Below are 24,816 nucleotides of genomic sequence, written 5' to 3'. Positions count from 1 at the left end.
GTGATTTTAACCACTTCCGGTTGTCACAGGAAGCTCTTGCTTCACACACGTTGTCTTTGGGGTAGACATAAACGGAATCCTGAATAAGAAGTCTCTACCTTAAGAATTGACTGAGATACAGATGGTTGAGTTGCGTGATTTTCACTATGCGCACGTAATATGACAATAGCTCTTGGGTGATTTTAACCACTTCCCGTTGTCACAGGAAGCTCTTGCTTCACACACGTTGTCTTTGGGGTAGACATAAACAGAATCCTGAATAAGAAGTCTCTACCTTAAAAATTGACTGAGTAACAGATGGTTGAGTTGCGTGATTTTCACTATCTGCAGGTGGCAATATGACAATAGCTCTTGGGTGTTTTTAACCACTTCCGGTTGTCACAGGAAGCTGTTGCTTCACACACGTTGTCTTTGGGGTAGACATAAACATAATCCTGAATAAGAAGTCTCTACCTTAAAAATTGACTGAGTAACAGATGGTTGAGTTGCGTGATTTTCACTATCTGCAGGTGGCAATATGACAATAGCTCTTGGGTGTTTTTAACCACTTCCGGTTGTCACAGGAAGCTGTTGCTTCACACACGTTGTCTTTGGGGTAGACATAAACAGAATCCTGAATAAGAAGTCTCTACCTTAAGAATTGACTGAGAAACAGATGGTTGAGTTGCGTGATTTTCACTATCTGCAGGTGGCAATATGACAATAGCTCTTGGGTGTTTTTAACCACTTCCGGTTGTCACAGGAAGCTGTTGCTTCACACACGTTGTCTTTGGGGTAGACAGAAACAGAATCCTGAATAAGAAGTCTCTACCTTAAGAATTGACTGAGTAAAAGATGGTTGAGTTGCGTGATTTTCACTATCTGCAGGTGGCAATATGACAATAGCTCTTGGGTGTTTTTAACCACTTCCGGTTGTCACAGGAAGCTGTTGCTTCACACACGTTGTCTTTGGGGTAGACAGAAACAGAATCCTGAATAAGAAGTCTCTACCTTAAGAATTGACTGAGTAAAAGATGGTTGAGTTGCGTGATTTTCACTATGCGCACGTAATATGACAATAGCTCTTGGGTGATTTTAACCACTTCCGGTTGTCACAGGAAGCTCTTGCTTCACACACGTTGTCTTTGGGGTAGACATAAACAGAATCCTGAATAAGAAGTCTCTACCTTAAGAATTGACTGAGTAACTGATGGTTGAGTTGCGTGATTTTCACTATGCGCACGTAATATGACAATAGCTCTTGGGTGTTTTTAACCACTTCCAGTTGTCACAGGAACCTTAGAATCGACACAGGTAGACCTCACAGTAGCCTGATGGATTGTTGTAGAAGACAGGTTCATAAGGCATTCATAACCCACATAGGCTTCAGGTTGAATTTTGGAGAATAGTCTATGTGTTCCTATGGGGAGAGATGTCATTGCACACAGTTTGATCTAAACACCTTCTTTTCACTGTGAAGGGTTAATGCCACAGGGTCAAGGTTGGCTTGCACAGATCGGGAGGACCTCAGGAACGCTCCTGGTTCCTCTCCATCGCTCGTTGTGTTGATTTCATCATGTCACCTTTGGTGACATTTTTTGCTGTTGAATCATATTGCAAATACACGGATGCGCATTTGCAATATGATTCAATTGGCATTTAGCATCACAACTTTGGCATGCTCAAAACCACTGCAGAAATGCATAATTGACTGTCCCGATGAACTGGGGATGGCCGTGCAGTGACTGTGGTTCCTCTCCATCGCTCGTTGTGTTGATTTCATCATGTCAACTTTGGTGATATTTTTTGCTGTTGAATCATATTACAAATACACGGATGCGCATTTGCAATATGATTCAATGGGCATTTAGCATCACAACTTTGGTATGCTCAAAACCACTGCAGAAATGCATAATTGACTGTCCCGATGAACTGGGGATGGCCGTGCAGTGACTGTGGTTCCTCTCCATCGCTCGTTGTGTTGATTTCATCATGTCAACTTTGGTGATATTTTTTGCTGTTGAATCATGTTGCAAATGCGCGTTACATTTGCAATATTGCGTGTTACGTTTGCAATATGATTCAATGGGCATTTAGCATCACAAATTTTGCATGCTCAAAAATACTGCAGAAATGCATAATTGACTGTCCCGATGAACTGGGGATGGCCGTGCAGTGACTGTGGTTCCTCTCCATGGCTTGATGGTGACATGAGAGAAGTGGGATTGTCGTTTTTTAGTGATTTTTTTGAAAAATGTCCAAAATGACTAGGGGCGCCCCATACTGGATGGGCACTGATGGAAGGTGCTCACTACCCAACCGTGCACCCCTTGTACCACCCTAAAGGCATTTAAAACCATTCTAAAAAATTACTCCTGGTAACCCATTTCGGGTCACCATGTGCACTGATGCGCATTTGCAATATGATTCAATGGGCCTCAACATCACGAATTTGGCATGCTCAAAAACACTAAAGATATGCAAAATTGACTGTCCCGATGAACTGGGAATGGCCGGGCAGTGACTGTGGTTCCTCTCCATGACTTGATGGTGACATGAGAGAAGTGGGACTGTCGATTTTTAGCGATTTTTTGAAAAATGTCCAAAATGACTAGGGGCGCCTTATACTGGATGGGCACTGATGGAAGGTGCTCCCTACCCAACCGTGCACCCCTTGCACCACCCTAAAGGCATTTAAAACCCTTGTAAAAAATTACTCCTGGTAACCCATTTCGGGTCACCATGTGCACTGATGCGCATTTGCAATATGATTCAATGGGCCTCAACATCACGAATTTGGCATGCTCAAAACCACTGCAGAAATGCATAATCTACTGTCGCGATGAACTGGGGATGGCCGGGCAGTGACTGTGGTTCCTCTCTGTCGCTCATTGTGTTGATTTCATCATGTCAACTTTGGTGATATTTTTTGCTGTTGAATCATGTTGAAAATGCGCGTTACATTTGCAATATTCCATGTTACGTTTGCAATATGATTTAATGGGCATTTAGCATCACAATTTTAGGCATGCTCAAAAACACTGCAGAAATGCATAATTGACTGGCCCGATGAACTCGGGATGGCCGGGCAGTGACTGTGGTTCCTCTCTGTCGCTCATTGTGTTGATTTCATCATGTCAACTTTGGTGATATTTTTTGCTGTTGAATCATATTGCAAACGCACGTTACGTTTGCAATATAGCGCGTTACGTTTGTAATATGATTCAATGGGCATTTAGCATCACAAATTTAGGCATGCTCAAAAATACTGCAGAAATGCATAATTGACTGGCCCGATGAACTCTGGATGGCCGGGCAGTGACTGTGGTTCCTCTCCATTGCACGTCACCCAGCAGTCAGCGTCCATCAGTCAATTAGATGTCAATCTGACACCAAACTGATAGCATCTGACACCAAATCCACTTTTTCCAACTCGTATAGAAGCCAACTATCACATATGTCAGAGAAGGCCCATAATTCACAGTGCTTTCAATTTTAACCATAAAAAAACCTAAAACACATAGTTACGTTATAGCTGCGGGTCCAGCTCTGACATTATGTGTAGGCCTATGTGAGGCGACCCCGAATCCCAAGTTTCGGCTCGATAGGTCATTCGGTGCCCGAGCAATGGCCTAATTGGTGCTGAAAATCCACTTTTTCAGGGCGTTACTACGGGGTCCCTGAATGAGCTATTGGACAGAGATATTGGGGTCCGTCTCTATGGGCCGAGCCGGTTTCAATGCACCTAGTCTTGCGACTCTGGGACATTTCTACATGTCGCCATGTCCGTGATATTCAAAATGAATTGAAAATATTGCAAATGTACGAGGCGGTTTCTCGGTCAGAGAACCTTCTAGAGCCCCATAAATCACCGTGCACTATCGACTTGAGCTCTAGAACAGGTTTCTAAAATTTCGGAGCTCTAGGTCTGATGGTTCTTGAATCGTTTGAACAAAAGTAACTATTGAAGGCGGTATAAGACTCTAAGCCCCACACTATGTCCCTATGGCCAAATTGTGTGTGTGTGTTTTTGTTTTTTTTTGCAAAAAGAATAGACACACGTTGTCTTTGGGGTAGGCATATACAGAATCCTCAATATGAAGTCTCTACCTAAAGAATTGGCTGGATGACATAGGGTTGAGTTGCGTGATTTTCACTATATGCAGGTTGACCATATGACAATAGCTCTTTGCTGTTTTTAACCACTTCCGGTTGTCACAGGAAGCTCTTACTCAACACACGTTGTCTTTGGGTTAGACATAAACAGAATCCTGAATATGAAGTCTCTACCTTAAGAATTGACTGAATAACAGATGGTTGAGTTGCGTGATTTTCACTATATGCAGGTTGACCATATGACAATAGCTCTTGGCTGTTTTTAACAACTTCCGGTTGTCACAGGAAGCTCTTACTTCACACACGTTGTCTTTGGGGTAGACATAAACAGAATCCTGAATATGAAGTCTCTACCTTAAGAATTGACTGAATGACAGATGGTTGAGTTGCGTGATTTTCACTATCTGCAGGTTGCTTATATGACAATAGCTCTAGGGTGATTTTAACATTTTCCGGTTGCTCCAGGAACCTTAGAATCGACACAGGTAGACCTCACAGTAGCCTGATGGATTGTTATAGAAGACAGGTTCATAAGGCATTCATAACCCACATAGACTTCAGGTTGAATTTAGGAGAATTGTCAATGTATTCCTATGGGGAGAGAAGTCATTGCACACAGTTTGATCTAAACACCTTCTTTTCACTGTGAAGGGTTAATGCCACAGGGTCAAGGTTAGGCTTGCACAGATCGGGAGGACCTCAGGAACGCTCCTGAGGTTGAATTGTGCTTCTAACCCTAATGGTTCTCTCACTGTCACCCATAAGCCCTTGACATATTGGTGCAGGCCTCATTTTGGGCCTAGTTTTCTCACGGTCACTGCGCTCATACCGAGCAAGCTACGGTCAAGCGGGGCGTCTCATTGAACTCGTCTCAGCCTAGAGATAATGGTAATGCCATTGCAGGCTCTTTGTGTCTTTAAGCACCGCACTGTGTCACTCCGTCCTTGCTGTGTGTGTGTTTGAGAGAGCTTTTCTTTGACATCTGATGGGATAAATGACTGATTTACAGTTCATGAGGGTTGCCTAGTCACACATATGAAGTTGTGGAAAGATCTGACCTTTTTAACCCTTCAAAACAGCCCCTATGACACCATTATAAGGCATTTCTGGTTGACACAGGAATCTGAACGTTAGGCTCTTATAGAATATTGAGTTTTAAGTGTTTCTGTTAAGAACTGACTTATTTACAGAGGGTTGAACAAGTGTGTGTTGTTTCAGAAAATCACAGAAAATCACAGAAATCTCGCAGAGCTCCGAAACCTGCCTTAACGGACTCATCTGAACACGCTGCAACTGGATATGTAACTTTTTTGAAAAAAAAACCTCTTGTTGTTGAATATCACCAATGTGTCATTGTACAATTTCTCTGAAATGAACATTGGTAAATGCATGGTTCCTTTTCTCCTGACACCGTAGGCTCATGTAGTTTGATGTGAAGCGGTCAAATCAGCACTCTATTTTCCTCTTTGACTTTCAATCCCAGAAAAATAGCCTTAACTCGAAAAGCGTCGAGGCCTCGACTCCATCCTGTTCGGGGCCAACTGCCCATTATGCCAAACCCACGCAGACCGAGTTTCGTCTTCGAATTATCTTCCGTTTAGGAGAAAAAGCCGTGTCGCGATTGGTGATATATGTTACATTTGCAATATGATTCCATACGCCCTCTCGTGGAATAATCCGGGACTGCAAGGAAATGACCAAAATTTGAAAATTTAATTAAACGGAAACCGAAGGTCCGAGAGACTCCGTTCGATGACTTCCTGGAAGATCCGGCCCCCGCGAGCGGCCCGACGCCGTCCGCGGATTTATCGGACGTGGTCGGACGTCTAGTAAGGGAGGGTACATTTGCAACATGGACTTTCTCACTAACCATACGGATGGCGCACGCGACGTCCCTTCATGTATGTATGTAAGCAGCCTGGCAAGGCACACATTAGCCAAATTACTTATCAGGGGCCAGCTTCATGGCTAACGTCACCTAGCTGACATTAGCTGGATTGCTAGCTAGTGACATCAAAAGTGGAGGAAGACTTGGATAGGTGAAATGTCAACACAACTGGGATACATAGTCATTTCTGGAGACATTATATGCACGGCGCCACTACAGTAGCAGCAAGAGTAGGCCTATGGGTCACTAACAAGTTTGGCTGGTTAGCTAACTAGTTAACTGTAGCTAAGTTCACTGCATCACAGTTCTAGTGGCGTCACTACAGACCCTGGTTCGATCCCAGGCTGTGTTGCAGCGATGGGACAAGACTGTAACTAACAATTGGGGAGAAAAAGGGGTAAAATGTTAAAAAAATTATAATAATTTAGCTCAGTGAGTAAATCACTGCTTTACCAGTACTAACGCGACTACACTGTTTGTATGTTACCAAATGCGACACTGTCTCCAAAACTGCAAGGTGTCTCTACAGTAATAAACCTAGCTGTCAAAGGGAATGTGTGCTTGCTGGCCAATGTGATACAAAATACTTCAAAGTAATATCAAAACATGCAAACTACACTATATTGGGTGTATATAGCTAGTGAAATTAGCCCTTGTGAAAAAAGATTGCGGTCAGAGTGCAGTATAACTGCAGTGCACTATTGCGTCCAAAATAACACTTATTTTACTGAAGTACTTTTGCAGTGTAATTCTGCAATTACTGTGTCCAAAATACCAGTCGACTGCAGTTTCTGCACTTTTATTGCAGTTTCCAAACGGCAATCTTTTTTGTAAAGGAGTTCATCCCTCAATTTTGCACTTCTGTATTTAGCAGAGTAACATTCTGTCCTATCCAACAGACACCAAATGTGAGAACTAATATTGTAGTTGCCTATATGCCATTTTCTCTTGGGCTACCCATCCCAGCTCCCCTCTGCTCTGCACCACCACAGAAGTGAAACCATGGCCAGACAGACACCTTCCTTTCCACAGAGAACGCTTTAGTATGTCATTATCAAGTTCATAGCATTTAGGCTTTACATTGATCCATGACAGACAGACAGTATGACTATTCACTTACTCCATCTTTGTGCCTGTGTTTCAGGAGTCAACAGACAACAACGATTCAGCTATACTGAAGTGTACACATTCATTTGAGTAGCTTATTGTGAAGATAGGCCTGTCACTGTAAATAACATCATAACTCACACACGTCCTGAAAACTGAGAGAGGATTCTCTCTCCCAAAAAATGTGAATCAGGTCTCCGTCCATAATTGTCCAACCCTGCTAAAATCCCTACACCACCTAGGTGAAGTAGAGTAGAGTCAGGACTACAACAAGGCTAGACAATCATCAGTGGTGGAAAAAGTACCCAATTGTCATACTTGAGTAAAAGTAAAGATAACTTAAGAGAAAATGATTCAAGTAAAAGTGAAAGTCACCCAGTAAAATACTACATGAGTAAAAGTCTAAAAGTATTTGGTTTTAAATATGCTTAAGTATCAAAAGTAAATGTAGTTGCTAAAATGTGCTTTAGTACCAAATGTAAAAGTATAAATCATTTCAAATTCCTTATATATTTTTTACAGATAGACAGGGGCACACTCCAACACTCAGATATAATTAACAAACAAAACGCGTGTTTAGTGAGTCCGTCAGATCAGATGCAGTAGGGATGACAAGGGACGTTCTCTTGATAAGTACGTGAATTGGACCATTTTTCTGTCCTGCTAAGCATTCAAAATGTAGCGACTACTTTTGGGTGTCAGGAAAAATGTATGGAGTAAAAAGTACATTATTTTCTTTAGGAATGTAGTGAAGTAAAAGTTGTCAAAAATATAAATAGTTAAGTACAGATACACCAAAAAAACAACTTAAGGAGTATTTTACGTAAGTACTTTACACCACTGACAATCATGGTTGGCTTGACCCGGGTGTTGATGTACACAATGGGTAGGCACCCCACAGCAATGTCTTGACTGTTTATTTTGTAATTTTTAATTTAACCTTTATTTAATGAGGCAAGTCAGTTAAGAACAAACTCTTATTTACAATGACGGCCTACCACAAGGCAAAGGCCTCCTGCGGGGACGGGGCTGGGATTTAAAAATAATAATAATAATATAGGACAAAACACACATCACGACAAGAGAGACACCACAACACTACATAAAGAGAAACTAAGACAACAACTGTAAACAGAGAGAGATAATCCCTGCCTGATTCTCAGTTCTTTAGGCTAAACTGAGAACAGCAAAAAGTTAATGAATGGACCAGATCCATGACAGACATACTGATAATTCCACAACCTACCTATGTGTTTCATGTATCTTACAGGATGGAGGACTCCCAGGCTGTGTGATGTAGACCAAGGACAGATGCTGAGCAAGCAGCAATATTGTAATATTAACATAAAGTGAGGATGTGGATGTAATTGTTAAAAAATAATTATCACAGAATTGGTCCATGTTTTGTTCTGTTTATCATTCAATGCCTGTTCTGATCATGTTTACATAACCAACTACAATTGCAAGCTGAGCAAACAATGGAATGGAAAATAAATTATTACAATGTACACAATGCCCACATGGTCATTATTGTATATTCCTGTGCTCAGGGTCCTATCATTGCCTACTAAGGGTTCCCAATGTTACAATATGTTTGAGGGGGGCCACATTGACATTTCAACTGTTATGTGGGTCATCATTAGCACCACTGAAATTAGAACTGTTTCTGTGCTCTAACAAGCCACCACTTCCTCCTCTCTTGGCTATAACCTATATTGATGTATGCACATTCTGTTACAGGAACACCAGTGTTATTGTTCTGAGAATATAAGCTAACCAGTAATTTTGTACTCCATACACATCAACAGTATAATATCTGGATGAAGTTGGATAATACTAAATAAATAATAAGGAACATACAGTAGACTACATGATATGTAAACATTGTAAGATGTTTATTGATGGGCAATGCATTTGGTACAGAGTATGATTTATGATTTGACAAAGTCACAGCCTTATTTTAACCTGCTCATCAAAACAATGTTCAAGAACATTAGGCTATTGTATTAGTTGCTAGCTATATTGCTATACAATTATTGGTCCACATTATAGCTGGTGTCTATCACTGATAAAGGCAATAATTGGTTTCCTTGGCTCCCTACAAAAAGCTTTAGGGCCAACTGTTATATGGGTCGCAGTCAATAATGGCTGATCCCTGGCCGTGACCCCACTCTCCGGGGGGAGTTGGGATATGTAAAAAACACATTTACATTTCACACCTCCCACACATACAGGTTACACACTTGTACATGCAGTGAAACAGGACAAATATAAGCACCCCCATTTGACTTTTTTTGCCAGCTAGTGGGGATACTTGTAATCATTACAGCTAGGTCGTTCCAGCTTTTATTCAAATAGCTAGCCAGGTAGCTAGCTAACTAACTAACAAGCTAGCTACATTTTGAGTACAGTAGCTAGCTAGCTATTAACTACCTGACCTTTACTCTTCACATAATTAGGTTATCAGAAAAACAGCTGAATGGCAGCTAGCTAGCATAGTTACAGGTACTCTTATGCTTGAGAGGGATTTTTCTGCAACTGCAATCCTTGAACGGGCTGCTTAACCTTTTTTTCAGGTCACCTAAGTCCAAACAGTGTAAAACAAAATATACAGTGCATTCAGAATGTATTCAGACCCCTTTTTGTTAAAATTACAGCCTTATTCTAAAATTTGGGGAATTTCTCCAATTCTTCTCTGCAGATCCTCTCACGCTCTGTCAGGTGGATGTGGAGCATCACTGCACAGCTATTTTCAGGTCCCTCCAGAGATGTTCGATCTGTCCGGGCTTTGGCTGGGAAAACAAGTGTTAAACAAATCTAAATATATTTTAGATTTTAGATTCTTCAAAGTAGGCACCATTTGCATTGATGACAGCTTTACACACTCTTGGCATTCTCTCAACCAGCTTCACCTGGAATGCTTTTCCAACAGTGAAGGAGTTCCCACATAGGCCGAGCACTTGTTGGCTGCTTTTCCTTCACTCTGCGGTCCAACTCATCCCAAACCCTCTCAATTGGGTTGAGGTCAGGTTAATTGTGGAAGCCAGGTCATATGATGACATACATTTTACATATAAGTCATTTAGCAGACGCTCTTATCCAGAGCGACATAGTTTTGATATCTTCACTATTATTATACAATGTAGAATATAGTAAAAATAAAGAATAACCCTGAGCGAGTAGGTGCGTCAACTTTTGACTGGTACTGTAAATATCCTATATATATATATATATATATATATATATATATATATATATCTATATAGCAATCCTATATATATCATTAGGCTGTATGTTTTTTAGATGTTATCATAGCATCACCAACTTTATTGCAAAAAGCAATACAAATACACAGAGCTTTAAGCTACACATTCATTTGACAGAGGTAATGAACTGTTCATTGATCAGCAGAGCAATTGATAAAATAAGAGCAAGTGTTTGAGTAAATTTCAATATTTCACTGGTAAGCTAACTGTTACAGGAATGGAGATAGGCTCTATAGACCTCTCTATATGAGTGACTGTGTCCAACACACCACCACTTGTTGTTATGTTGGTCACCTACTGACCCCATAAATATGTTATGAAATATATAGTTTTTTCTCAACTACATGTATTGCTAAAATAAAGGTTTATGGAAATACATGCAGGCACCACATTACTACAAGACAAAACAGCTAGCTCAATCAAGAATGTGTGACATGGTGAGGTTGGACCCCGTTGCAGAGAAGAGACCAGACGAGCAATCAGCGGTTAAGGATAAACATAATACTTTACTGAGACACGGTAACGGAAGGATCACAGTAACACTAGGTAAACAACAAACACTAAATCTCCAAAACTCACTCAGGAGACAAATGCTCACGGCACATAATTCCATTTTCAGCAAAGGACAACAGAAAACAGCTCTTTTAACAGGGAAATCAAAATGAGTAAATAGGACACACCTGAGCGTTGTTAATGTGCCTCGGACCCGATGAGCCTCCAACAGATGCCGGGCAGTGTAGACTGGGCGACCATCGACAAGTCAAGGGGGCAGAGGGGCAGGTGTGGGGGGAGAGAAAGGACTGGTCCTTACCAGCTTGAGACGGGAGACATGGAAGGATGGACAGTGCCTCATAAACCTGGGAAGCTGGAGACGATAAGTGACCGGGTTAATGCGCTGTAGCGTGGAGCAAGCTTCCGCAAGTCTACCTTTAAGAGAAGATCACGGGTGGACAGCCACAATCGTTGACCAGGTAGGAGGAGCCGAAGAGGCCTTCGGTGCCGATTTGCTTGGGGTTGGTGTCGGGCAGATGAGCAGAGCAAGGAGGATCGCACTCTGATCCAGGTGCGGCGACATCGCCGAATGAACGCCGCGGCTGATGGCACCCCGCTTCGGCCTCTTGTTCAGGAAATGGGGGGTGTACCCAAACTGACACTCGAATGGCGACAGTCCAGTAGACGAGTTCGGCAGTGTATTGTGAGCATACTACGCCCAGATGAGTAACTTGCTCCAGTTGCTGGCCTGAGTGGAGACATAACAGCAGAGGAACTTCTGCAGCTCCTGGTTGACCCGCTCCATTTGCATTCGACTGTGGGTGGAACCCCAAGGAGAGACTCACCGATGCCCCCAACAGGGAGCAGAAGGCTTTCTTGCGACGAACTGTGGTCCACGATCCGAGACAATGTCCTGGGGAAGTCCGTGTAGTCGAAAGACATTGGTAATCATGAGATCAGCGGTCTCCTTCGCTGAGGGCAACTTGGGTAAGGCAATGAAATGGGCTGCATTGGAGAACTAATCCATGACCACCAGGATAGTGGTAAGCCCTTGGGATGGAGGTAACCCTGTGATAAAGTCTATAGACAGGTGGGACCAGTGCCGGCTGGGGATGGGCAGAGGTTGGAGCAACCCAGCCGATCGCTGTCGTGAGGACTTGCTTTGGCCACAGGTGGATCTCACATCCTCAATCATGTTTGACTACCAGAATTTCTGCCTCAGGAACTCCACTGTCCGATTAACCCCTGGATGCCCAGTTAATTTAGAGGAATGTCCCCATTGTAGCACTCGAGAACAGGCTAATCGCGGAACATAAAGTCTGCTAGTGGGACCCCTGCCGGGGTCAGGTTCTCAAGTCTGGGCTTGTCATACCGTGGTCTCTATACTCCATAACATGGGAGGAACAATGCGAGGGGCTGGGGATGATGGGCTCGGAGTCCCTCTCCTCATTAGAGCCATCATGTTGGTGGGACATGGCATCTGCTTTCTGATTCTTGGATCCCGGGCAATAGGCTAGAGTAAAGTTGAACCTGTTAAAAAACAGAGAACACCTAGCCTGGCGAGCATTCAACCTCCTGGCTTCATGAATGGAGGCCAAGTTATTTTGGTCCATCTAGATCACGAAAGGATGAGGTGCCCCCTCTAACCAGTGTCTGCGCCCATCAAGGGTCCAATTGACTGTCAAGAGCTCCTGGTTGCCTACATCGTAGTTGTGTTCCGCTGGCGAGAACCGCTTGCAAAGAAAGGCACTTGGGTGCATTCTCCTGTCCCCCTTGTTCCGCTGTGAAATGACCACCCCTGCTCCAGTGTCCGAGGCATCCACCTCTACCATGAAGGGACGAGTAGGATCAGGATGAATGAGGATGAGTCCGGAGGTGAAACGTCCCTTGAGCTCCACGAATGCCCTGTCAGCCTCAGGGGTTCAGCCAAAATGGGTCTGGGACTTGCGGGTTAGGGCCGTGAAAGTTCCGTATAAAATGGCTGTAAAAATTGGATGCCGGCGGTAGAGATAATGTGGCCCAGGAAAGAGACTTGGGATACTTACACTTCTCAATCAGGACTTGGCGGACGTGCAGGATGTGTTCAGGAAGGGTCTTGGAGAAGATCAGGATGTCGTCGAGGTAAACAAAGACGAACTGATTCAACATATCCCTAAGAGTGTCATTGACCAATGCTTGGAAGACTGTCAGTGAGTTCGATAATCCGAATGGCATGACTACATACTTCTGGTGGTCACTAGGGGTGTTATAGGCAGTTTTCCATTCATCTCCCTCCTTGATTCTCACCAGATTGTAAGCGTTGAGGAGGTCCAGTTTGGTGAAGAATTGGGCCCCCTGGACCTGCTCCAAGGGGTAGGGGGTAACGTTTCTTAATCGTGATCCAGTTCAGCCCTCTGTAATTGATACACAGATGTAGGCCTCCATCCTTCTTACCCACGAAGAAGAAGCCCACACCAGCTGGGGATGTTGAGGAGCAAATTAAACCTGCCTCCAGCGACTCCTGGAAGTAATTGTCCATGACTGCAGCTTCAGGGATCAAGAGGGAGTAAAGACGGCCCCGGGGAGGGGTGGAGCCGGGTAGGAGTTCTATAGCGCAGTCGTATGGATGATGAGGAGGGCGGGGGGCTGCTTGTCTCTTACTGAAGGACTCCCGGAGGTTGAAGTATTGGGGAGGGAGAGCGGAGAAGTCTTGGACTTCAATGGATGCAGGAGGGCGCGGCGATGCTCTACGTGGGTATTTAGATATTTAGTCTGGCAGTTCTTACACCAGTCTAGTGGGTGTCCCGTGGACCAGGAGAGTAGTGGCTAATGTAGCACTAGCCAAGGGTATCCTAGGATAAGGGGGTTCTCGGGAGCCGTGATCAAAAGAAAATTAAGAGTCTCTGAGTGATTCACCCTAACCTGCAGTAGAATGGGCTTGGTCTGATATTCCACCTGGCCAGAGCCAATGAGGCATCCATCGAGGGCTTGAATCTGCAGAGGGATGGGACATTTCACGCAGGGGCTTTGTAATTCTCTGGCAAAGTCTTGATCAATGAAATTATCTGCAGCCCCGGAGTCCACAAATTCTTGACTCGAGTGCTGACAGTTGTCCCGGTGGAGGGATGCGTGTTGCGGGTAGTGACAGACGGTGACTGGGTAGCCAGGGGGTAACTGCACAGCTCGTCAGGGTCTGCCCTTGTCCTGGCGAGCCCTGGTGTTTCCCTTTAGCTCTGGACATGTAGCATGGAGATGGCCGAGACCTCTGCAGTAGAGGCAGCAGCCTTCGCGCATGCACCTGTCATGCTCCTGTGGACTCAGACGTGTGCGTCCCAGCTGCATGGGCTCCTCAGTGCTGGGTTTGAGGGGCTTGGGGTGCTCAGGAAACCAGGATGCTGTGGTGGTGTAAAAAAAGCACTGTCTCACGTGTTCTCAGAGGCGGTTGTCAATCCTGATTGCCAGCGTTGTCAGGGACTTGAGGTCCTCTCCCAGTTCCCGAGAGGCCAGTCCATCCTGGATGTAGTTAGACAACCCCTGGTGGAAAGCGGTGACCAGTGCCTCCGTATTCCATCCACTGTTGGTGGCGAGGGTGCGGAATTCAATGGCTGACTGCTTCTCGTCCGCTGACTGGGTGGTCAAAGACTCATCGCACCTCGACAGTGAAGGCTAAAATGGAGCTGCAGGATGGTGGCTGCTGTTGCACACACCTTGCCCGAGAGTAGAGAGCTTATGTAGGCGATTATGGTCTGATCGGTGTGGAACAAGGAGGACTGTAGCTCGAACACCAGAGAGCACTGGGTGAGGAACCCTTTGCATCCTCCCGGGTGGCTGTTACACCACTTGGGGGCTGGGATCTTGGGTTCCCAGTGCAGGTTCTCTGGAGGAACTATGGCAATGCCTGTAGCACTGGGTGATGAGACTTGGGCTTTGGCTCCTCCTAGGTTAGGGTTGGACGGTGGTTGGAGGGAGTTGGTAAGTGCCCGGAGTGTTTCTGATATCTGGAATAGTTGTTCTTGCTGCCACTCCAGCAGTGCTCCTTTGTGGGTTACAACATTCTTGATCTGGGTGATCTCTACTGGGTCCATTTTGTGGGCTGAAGCTTGCTGTGACATGGTGAGCTTGGACCCAGGTGCAGAGAAGAGACCAGATGAGGAATCAGCGGTTAGCTTCTTATGGGCAGGTGGGACGCTAGTACCCATATCAAAAATATCCCACTTCCTGGATGGAGTTTCCTCAGGTTTTCGCCTGGCATATCAGTTCTGTTATACTCACAGACATTGTTTTAACAGTTTTGGAAACTTTAGTGTTTTCTATCCAATACTACCATGCGTATGCATATCCTAGCTTCTGGGCCTGAGTAACAGGCTGTTTACATTGTGCACCTCATTCATCCAAAATTCAAAGTACTGCCTCCTACCCAAGAGAGGTTAAGGAAAAACATAATACTTTACTGAGACACAGTAATGGAAGAATCACAGTAACACTGGGAAAACAACAAACACTAAGTCTCGAAAACTCACTCAGGAGACAAACGCACATGGCACATAATTCAAGCTTCAGCAAAGGACAACAGAAAACAGAAAACACACCTCTTTTAACAGATAAATCATAATGAGTAAATAGGACACACTGAGTGTCGTTAATGTCTCTAGGATGGTTTTTGCCGCCCTCTGGTGACAGGTGGAACCATGACAGCATGATGGTATTATAAGTATAGAAGCAAAGATTGCTTTCATTTAATTGAAAAGGTATTGGAATGGGATTAGTGTGGTGTATGAAGAATCCAATACTTGAATGTGGTACGAATCCCATTATTGTGGGAGCACTTCCTCTAAGAGTGCCACGTCCTGACCAGTATAGGGGTTATTTGTTATTATAGTTTGGTCAGGACGTGGCAGGGGGTGTTTGTTTTATGTGGTTTGGGCTATGTATTTAGGTAGAGGGGTGTTTGGTTTATGTGGTTCGGGGTTTGTTAGTCTATGTTCTATGTTAGTGTATTTTCTATGTTCTGTCTAGTCTTTTGTATTTCTATGTGTAGTTAATTGGGGTTGGACCTTCAATTGGAGGCAGCTGGTTATTGTTGCCTCTGATTGAGGGTCCTATAATTAGGAGTTTGTTTTTCATGGGTTTTGTGGGAGATTGTGCTTGTTTAGCTGTGTGCCTGACAAGACTGTCCAGTTCGTTTGTGGTTTTCTGTATACGTATTTATGTTTTCCTTCTTCACCAAATAAAAAGATGAATATATATTTTCCCGCTGCGTCTTGGTCTCTACCCTACGACACCCGTGACAAAGAGTATGAATTAGGCTGTTTGAGAAGGTTTGAATCCTAAGTAACCTGCATATGCATTGTTTGAAGTACAAGAGACCAACATAGCAACTGTTGTAAGTTAATGCTGTGTGCTGGAAAACCTTGGTAGAGCATGGGTGGAGTAGGCGTTGTGGTGCTCATATGAATTTCCTTTCTTTTTCAGCTTCAGACCAATTCCTACTTCTCACTTAAAACATTGTTTTTTGTATTTAACAGAGTATGGCATCTTTTGGGGATGAGCCGTAATGGAGTAATACATAACCACCCAAAAGAGCCAGAATGTAGTATGGACAGAGGCTGCTGAATGTGGTCTACATCATCCCAGATCAGGAATAGGCAGCATGAACAGAGTATAGTACATTCACTCACTTTGACATCATAACCGGGAGACAAAGACACTTACTCTAACTAAAACTATTACTTTGATGGGTTATTAGTAGCTCTCTATATATGTTGTCTCTGATTCCAGATCTTCTTTTGACTTTGTTTACTTCCAGACCTTGGTCTCTGAACACTGCAAGAGAACATTTGAGAAGCAAAGGTAAGACTTGTTATCCACTGTGGGGTTGACTTCTATGAGTATGTTTGTGCGTGTGTATGTGTTACATCTTTGATGTGAACATAATAAGCCTGTCAGTGGGTGGAATGGAATCTTCATTGATCTGATGTTGTACTGGACTGTTGCCTAGCTGCCTACACATCTCAGTGAGTAGAAATAGCATCAGTTCTTATTAGTATGATATTACTATGGCTGCTGTCAACCTCAGGGGAGGTAACAGCACAGCAGGCTACTGTCAACAACACCACCGCCGTTTACCATAGGGAATAGTCTATCGGTTCCAGACAGAGCTCACACATTCAAATCACTTTATTCAGAGTTAGATATTTTACCTCAAATGCTTTTCACAGCTTTTTTATTTTGTGTTATACCCAGTGACGATTTTAGCATGAAAATCTTGGTGGGGCAAAAAAAAACAAATGTGGGATGCATGCCAGCAAAGCCATTACACTACACAACACTAAACAATACATTAATTGCACTATAACGGTGACAAACGGTGCCCACAAACTGTTAGGGCCTGCATAAAGCTGTCCCAACAGCAGAGTCCCAACAGCAGTCCCAACATCTTACCACATGGCTATCAGCGGAGCCTTGTCCGACAGCGAAATATTTAATTTAGCCTCATTTACTTCCTTTAAAAAAAATATGGCTGACTTGCTTAAGGTAAATGTGGTTTCTACTGACAAACTGTACAAACTATGGCATAAGGGGACGACAAGCAGATAAGAGGCAATCCGTAATATTGATTAAGACATTAGTGAGCGAGCTAGGACGGACGTAGTCAATGTAACTATTTGTTCAGCACTTTTGAAATGTACAGTCGACAGAATTCAGAACATGGGCCGTTCTTACAGTGTTCTCCCTGGACATAAAGTCAGAACCGTAGGATAAATAAAGTGGGCATATAAGCAGACAATGAAAGCTCATGCAATATTATATTATTACATTTCTCTAAAACAGGTTATAGGCTACATGTGCACCACCAAGTCAGAACAGTATGCAAAATAAAGAGGGGAAAATAGACCAAATTATTAGGGTGAGGCACATGGCCTACTAACAGCTTACTACACAACATACACTTAGTATTACTTTCTTAGCTACAGTATACATATCTCCCTGGCATATTACATAATTTATGCGGCAGCATACAACACATTTTTGGACTCACCTTTGTGTGCTGTGCTCACTTGAACAGGAAGGTGGTGCGGCGGTCCTTCGTGGGAAACTTTTGTCATCAAACATTGTCATCCAAGTCTGGCATTCTCTGGATTATTGGTGCTTTCAAGACAACTCTGAAAAAAACAAGGTTGAATCATGATGATGTCAGTGATCTTCAGATTGTAGCTGTAGAAAGAGGCCCGAGTTCCCGATTTACAATTATTTTATTTATTTTTAATTAACCAGGTACATCAGTTGAGAACAAGTTCTCATTTACAACTGCGAACTGGCCGAGATAGAGCAAAGCATTGCGAAAAAAACAACACATGGAATAAACAAACATACAGTCCATAACACAATAGAAAGTCTATATACAGTGTGTGCAAATGTAGTAAGATTAGGGAGGTAAGGCAATAAATAGGCCATAGTGACGAAAAAATTACAACTTAGCAATTAAACACTGGAGTGATAGATGTGCGGAAGATGAATGTGCAAGTAGAGATACTGGGGTGCAAAGGAGCAAAAAATAAAATAAAATTATAACATGGGGATGAGGTAGTTGGGTGGGCTATTTACAGATGGGTGCAATGATCGGTAAGCTGCTCTGACATCTGATGCTTAAAGTTAGAGAGGGAGATATAAGTCTCCAGCTTCAGTGATTTTTTTCAGTTCGTTCCAGTCATTGGCAGCAGAGAACTGGAAGGAAAGGCGGCCAAAGGAGGAATTGGCTTTGGGGGTGACCAGTGAAATATACCTGCTGGAGCGCGTGCTACAGGTGGGTGCTGCTATGGTGACCAGTGAGCTGAGATAAGGCAGGGCTTTACCAAGCAAAGATTTATAGATGACCTGGAGCCAGTGGGTTTGGCGATGAATATGAAGTGAGGGCCAGCCAACGAGAGCATACAAATCGCAGTGGTGGGTAGTATATGGGGCTTTGGTAGACTGCATCCAAATCGCTGAGTAGATTGTTGGTGGCTATTTTGTAAATAACATCGCCGAAGTCAAGGATTGGTAGGATAGTCAGTTTTATGAGTGTATGTTTGGCAGCATGAGTGAAGGATGCTTTGTTGTGAAATAGGAAGCCAATTCTAGATTTAATTTTGGATTGGAGATGCTTAAGGAGAGATTACAGTCTAACCAGACACCTAGGTATTTGTAGTTGTCCACATATTCTAAGTCAGAACCGTCCAAAGTAGTGATGCTGGACGGGCGGGTAGGTGTGTGCAGTGATCAGTTGAAGAGCATGCATTTAGTTTTACTTGCATTTAAGAGCAGTTGGAGGCCACGGAAGGAGAGTTGTATGGCATTGAAGCTCGTCTGGAGGTTAGTTAACACAGTGTCCAAAGAAGGGCCAGAAGTATACAGAATGGTGTCATCTGCGTAGAGGTAGATCAGAGAATCACCAGCAGCAAGAGCGACATCATTGATGTATACAGAGAAAAGAGTCGGCCCGAGGATTGAACCCTGTGGCACCCCTATAGGGACTGCCAGAGGTCCGGACAACAGGCCCTCCGATTTGACACACTGAACTCTGTCTGAGAAGTAGTTGGTGAACCAGGCGAGGCAGTCATTTGAGAAACCAAGGCTGTTGAGTCAGCCGATAAGAATGTGGTAATTGACAGAGTCGAAAGCCTTGGCCAGGTCGATGAATACAGCTGCACAGTATTGTCTCTTATTGATGGCGGTTATGTGCTACAGGTTTGTGCTACAGGATGCAAATTTCTGTTTGAAAAAGCTCGCCTTTGCTTTCCTAACTGCCTGTGTATATTGGTTCCTAACTTCCCTGAAAAGTTGCATATCGTCTGTTTGGATGACCGTTCCAAAACGTATTTTCCCAGTCATAGCTCGTTTTTTCCTGAGTTCCCAATTTTCTTAAACCCATTGAAATCATATTTCCCAGTTTCTAATTTACAGTTGTTTTGAACATGGCACAAATAATGTACCCAGTGGGCTTCCATAAAGTTCTACCCTTAGTCTTGGCGGTGGCATAGTGTCCCCATGAGTGGCAGAACACTGAGCCAATCACGGCACAACTAGAGAACATTACCATCCCCTACGCTCCGTATTTTCTGCTGGCTGCCCCACCACCACAGAAAACACTGAGTTTGGCTGAAACACCTGCATTTTGGAGCTGCCTTACTCAAGAAAGCAAAAAAGAGACCATGTTTGTATGTGGCTTATTAACTCAATGATTTTTTTTTGCAAACAACTGATGTGTTTGCAAACAATAACATGCAATACAGGTGAGCCCCAAAAAATATATTATCTACTATTGTTATACCAGAGGCGACTGAATTGAATATTGTAGGATTGGAGTTGTTTGTGTGGTCTCAGTAAGCGGTGATCGTTGGTTTTAACAACCACATAACCCCTCCAGTGGATTCATCTGTCTATCTGTCACTCACCCTGAATAAAGAGAGGATCAGGGGTGGCAGAGGGTGACAGCTCGCAGGATTGATGTCCTGGTTAAGAGTTATAAATCAATGGCTGAAACAGCAGAACCCTCTGTGGTTTGGGATTCCCTCAACGCATGGATTTATACCACAAGCTGAGCTGTTATTTACATGATGCTACCAATACTGATCACATACCTGATACATTTATACATAACACAGTGCTGTTTAAATTGACTCTAGACCTAGGGGAGAGTTGGGTAAGTTGATAATTATTTTACAATCAGCATCACTCTGTCAAGGCAAATGTAGTATTCCTTCTAAGAAAGATATCTACTTATATTTCAGGACGTTGTGTATCCCTGGAAATAATCTGAGTTCATGTAAACATTATAGATTTGAAAATATACAGTAGCTTGTCCCAAAAAATTGGTCTCTTGGCACAACTTACTACGGAAATGGGGTAAGCTGAGCCGAGGGACAGGGTAAGTTAACCCACCTACAAATTTATTTCTGAAATATTACCACTACCTTTTTGAAACTTTATTTCCCAAACACAATTCAACACAATCACTTTTTTGTATAATTTTAAGCATCTTTTAACAAAGGCTTAACACCAAACAAACACTTCGTAATTTTTAAAACACTTTCAACATAGAAACAAGGGTGGCTTAACTTACCCTTTTGGCTAAACTTACCCCACTCTCCCCTACTGGAAGGTCTGTCTCTTTGCAACAGATAATGGTGTGGTAACACCATATTTTAGTCAATATGAACAGTTGGGCAGCAGTGAGCAAATATAGCCAAATGTACACAGCTGTATACAGCCCCACAGCCTCATTATCATTTGTAAAAACGACATTCATTTATCACCTTTTATTCACCGATGAAGTTAGAGGTAGTTTCGCGAGCCAATGCTAACTAGAGGTAGCGAAACTACCTTTAACGTCCTCCATGCTGGACACGGAGACATAAAAATGGTATCCAAGAGTTAATCTGCTTCTGTTGAAGTATAAAAAAGGCCTCATTGCCAAAATCCTGAAGTATCCCTTTAAAGAGGATTGTTTTCTGAATCAACAAATGTGTTATTTTTACACTTCTTGTAGACGGTTGCGTAAGGTGCTTTTGATAGCTCACCACAAAGGGCCTCTTCTCTCTCAGCTTCCTGAATCTGCCCGTTGTGGGGCCAGTCTTTCCTCATAGTATATTCCAATCAGATCACCTCTCATCTCGGAAGTAGCACTATGTGTGTTTTCCAATGTTATTTTCCAGATCACCACCACTCACCACACTGGGTGGCTCCGTCTCCCCATACCCCTGCTCTCTTCCTGAACGTTGATTAAAAGTAAAATATGATAGTGGTCTGTTGTAGGCCGGCCTAATTGATTTTTAACACTAGGTGCACAAAGAATTGGCTGATAGCAGACCATACCAGGCTTTGTCAACATTGGGCCCAGTGCCCCCCTCTCAGGAAGGCACCCCAGTAAAGCCACTGTGTGTGTGCTAATGTACAGGCCACACACAGAGACATCCTTCAGTGTACCAGCCTGCCAGCCTGCCAGTCGAGCATTATAGGGACAGACAGATAGACTAGAAACAGCTCATCCCTTCTCTTTGTGTCTGTCTCTCTGAGCTCCCATCAGCTGGGTGGGAAGCATGAACCAGAAGGGTCTGTGGGAGGGGGGCTTGCAGGTGGTAGATTTTAATGTGTTTGGGGGTAGGGTGTGTAGGCACTAGGCAGCTTCTTAACTTCTTACTGTATCTATGTACTGTATCTGTTGCATAACCATTCATCTTACATACACATTTCTTGAGGGACGCTGCTGAAAGTGTCTAACATCCGGATTCTCACAAAAGGCTTTTCTCCAATCCACAACTCTCCTGATGCTTTGATAATTGCTTTAATAGGGTTTATTTGAATCATGAAGTGGCAACAAATAAACCTTTGCTGCTGCGCTCTCTAGTAGATTTAGTTTAGGAGCTTTCCTTTTAACTAAAAGATTATACATTCTCTCTTTGCAGTAATATAGAGGTCATTAATTGAATAGTAAAACATAAAGAGTCCATATCTCTTCCTATAGAAAGGCAGTAGATTTCTGTGTCTGTGCCTACGTACACTATGGATTTATGGCCTATTTTATGGTGGCTTGAATTGGTTCCTCCACTGCCCATTTGGTTTTAGTGCTTGTTTTCTCCACATGTTGAAATCACACACTGCTGTTCATTACCAGAGGACATCCATCCGTGAAGTTCATTTTCTTTTTTTTTGTTAAGATATTATTTATGTAAAAGAAATTACAATACAAAACATACAGTGCCTTCAGAAAGTATTCACACCGCTTGACCCTTTCCACATTTTGACAGCCTGAATTTAAAATGGCATGAATTGCAAAAAACAATTGTCACTGGCCTACACGCAATACCCCATAATGTCAAAGTGGAATTATTTACAAATTATTTAAAAATGAAAAGCTGAAATGTCTTGAGTTAATAAGCATTCAACCACTTTGTTATGGCAAGCGTAAATAAGTTCAGGTGTCACGGTTGACGTTGGGAAAGGAGGACCAAAATGCAGCAGGATTGTGGATGCTCATCTTTACGTTTATTGAAATAACGAAGTGAACACCAAAATAACAAAAGAACGAACTCACGATCAACGAAACAGTCTTGTAAGGCTTACTCACGCTAAACAAGAAACAGGCAAAACAAGAAACAATCTCCCACCAATTACAAACACAAACACCCCCTAATATATAGGACTCTCAATCAAAGGCAAATAGACAACACCTGCCTTCAATTGAGAGTCCCCACCCCAATTAACTAAACATAGAACCAGACTCACTAGATTAAACATAGAAATACATGAATATAAAACAGTGCCCAAAAACCCCGGAATACATAAATCAAATGCCCTACTAAATCAAACACCACCCCGAACCACATAAAACAAATACCCTCTGCCACGTCCTGACCACACTACAATAACAATTAACCCTTATACTGGTCAGGACGTGACATCAGGAGTAAAATGTGTCACATGTCACAATTTGTTGCATGGACTCCGTGTGCATTAATGGTGTCTAATATGATTTTTGAATGACTACCTCATCTCTGTACCCCACACATACTATAATCTGTAAGGTCCCTCAGTCGAGCAGTGAATTTCAAATACAGATTCAACCACAAAGACCAGGAAGGTTTTCCAATGCCTCGCAAAGAAGGGCACCTATTAGGGAGATGGGAACAAATAAAATAAATAGACTTTGAATATCCCTTTAAGCATGGTGTATCAATACACCCAGTCACTACAAAGATACAGGCGTCCTTCTGAACTCAGTTGCCGGAGAGGAAGGAAACCGCTCAGATATTTCACCATAAGGCCAATGGTGACTTTAAAACAGTTTAATGGTTGTGATAGGAGAAAACTGAGGATGGATCAACAACATTGTAGTTACTCCACAATACTAACCTACAGTAATGGGCAGAGTGAAAAGAAGGAAGTCTGTACAGAATAAAAAATATTCCAAAATGTGCATCCTGTTTGCAACAAGGCACTAAAGTAATACTGAAAAAGAAATTGTCAAAGCAATTAACTTTTTGTCCTGAATTATGTTTGGGGCAAATCCAATACAACACATTACTGTGTACCACTCTCCACTTTTTCAAGCATAGTGGTGGCCGCATCATGTTATAGGTATGCTTGTAATTGTTAAGGATTGGGGAGTTTTTAGGATAAAAAAATTTACGGAATGAAGCTAAGCACAGGCAAAATCTGGTTTAGTCTGCTTTCCACCAGACACTGGGAGATTAATTCCCTTTCAGCAGGACAATAACTTAAAACACAATTTACTCTGGTGTTGCTTACCAAGAAGACAGTGAATGTTCCTGAGTGGCGAGTTACAGTTTTTACTTTAACCTTTTACTGAAGCAGATAAATCAGGGTCACCTAGAATGTTTCTTGGTAGTCTTAAACAAATCTACTTTGAAACAAAAGTATACACAATAAATGTATTCAATTTTGAGTTTGCATACTAATATTACACTTTATATACATCACTGAAGACTGAAACATGACAAAACCATTTGACAGAGAAAAAAAAGATTTGAGGCGTTTCAAAAATAATGTTAATTCAAATATTTATAACATTCCACCAATGAGGCAACTAGAGGGCGATTTGGTCATTTGACTGCAAGAAAGGGGCCTACTCTACACTCTTGAAAATCTATGGCAAATGGTTATCTAGCAATGATCAACAACCAATTTGACAGAGTTTGAAGAATTTTGAAAAGAATAATCAGCAAATGTTGCACAATCCAGGTGTGGAAAGCTCTTAGAGACATACCCAGAAAGATTCACAGCTGTAACCACTGCCAAAGGTGCTTCTTCAAAGTATTGACTCAGGGGTGTGAATACTTATGTAAATTTGATATTTCTGTATTTAATTTTCAATACATTTGTAAAAAAATTCTAAAAACATATCACTTTGTCATTATTGGGTATTGTGTGTAGATGGGTAAAAAAACATATACACTATATATACAAAAGTATATGGACTCCCCTTCAAAT

The 24,816-nt window shown here is 42.7% G+C and overlaps 1 protein-coding gene across 4 annotated transcripts in view; it reads left to right on the top strand.

The window, feature by feature from the left end:
- Positions 1 to 24,816, top strand: part of LOC115207606 (extracellular sulfatase Sulf-2-like) — a 102,143-nt gene that overhangs the window by 26,495 nt on the left and 50,832 nt on the right. For 3 of the 4 annotated variants that reach the window (XM_029774862.1, XM_029774864.1, XM_029774859.1), the window contains exon 2: positions 16,634 to 16,677. The exons of the other annotated variant lie outside the window; for it this stretch is intronic. The gene's annotated coding sequence lies outside the window, so the exon portion shown is untranslated. The remainder of the gene's footprint in view (positions 1 to 16,633; positions 16,678 to 24,816) is intronic. 4 annotated transcript variants of the gene reach the window in all.

This window comes from Salmo trutta, chromosome 14 (genome assembly GCF_901001165.1).
Source record: "Salmo trutta chromosome 14, fSalTru1.1, whole genome shotgun sequence".
Taxonomy (NCBI): domain Eukaryota; kingdom Metazoa; phylum Chordata; class Actinopteri; order Salmoniformes; family Salmonidae; genus Salmo; species Salmo trutta.
This window is presented reverse-complemented; position numbering and strand designations above follow the sequence as displayed.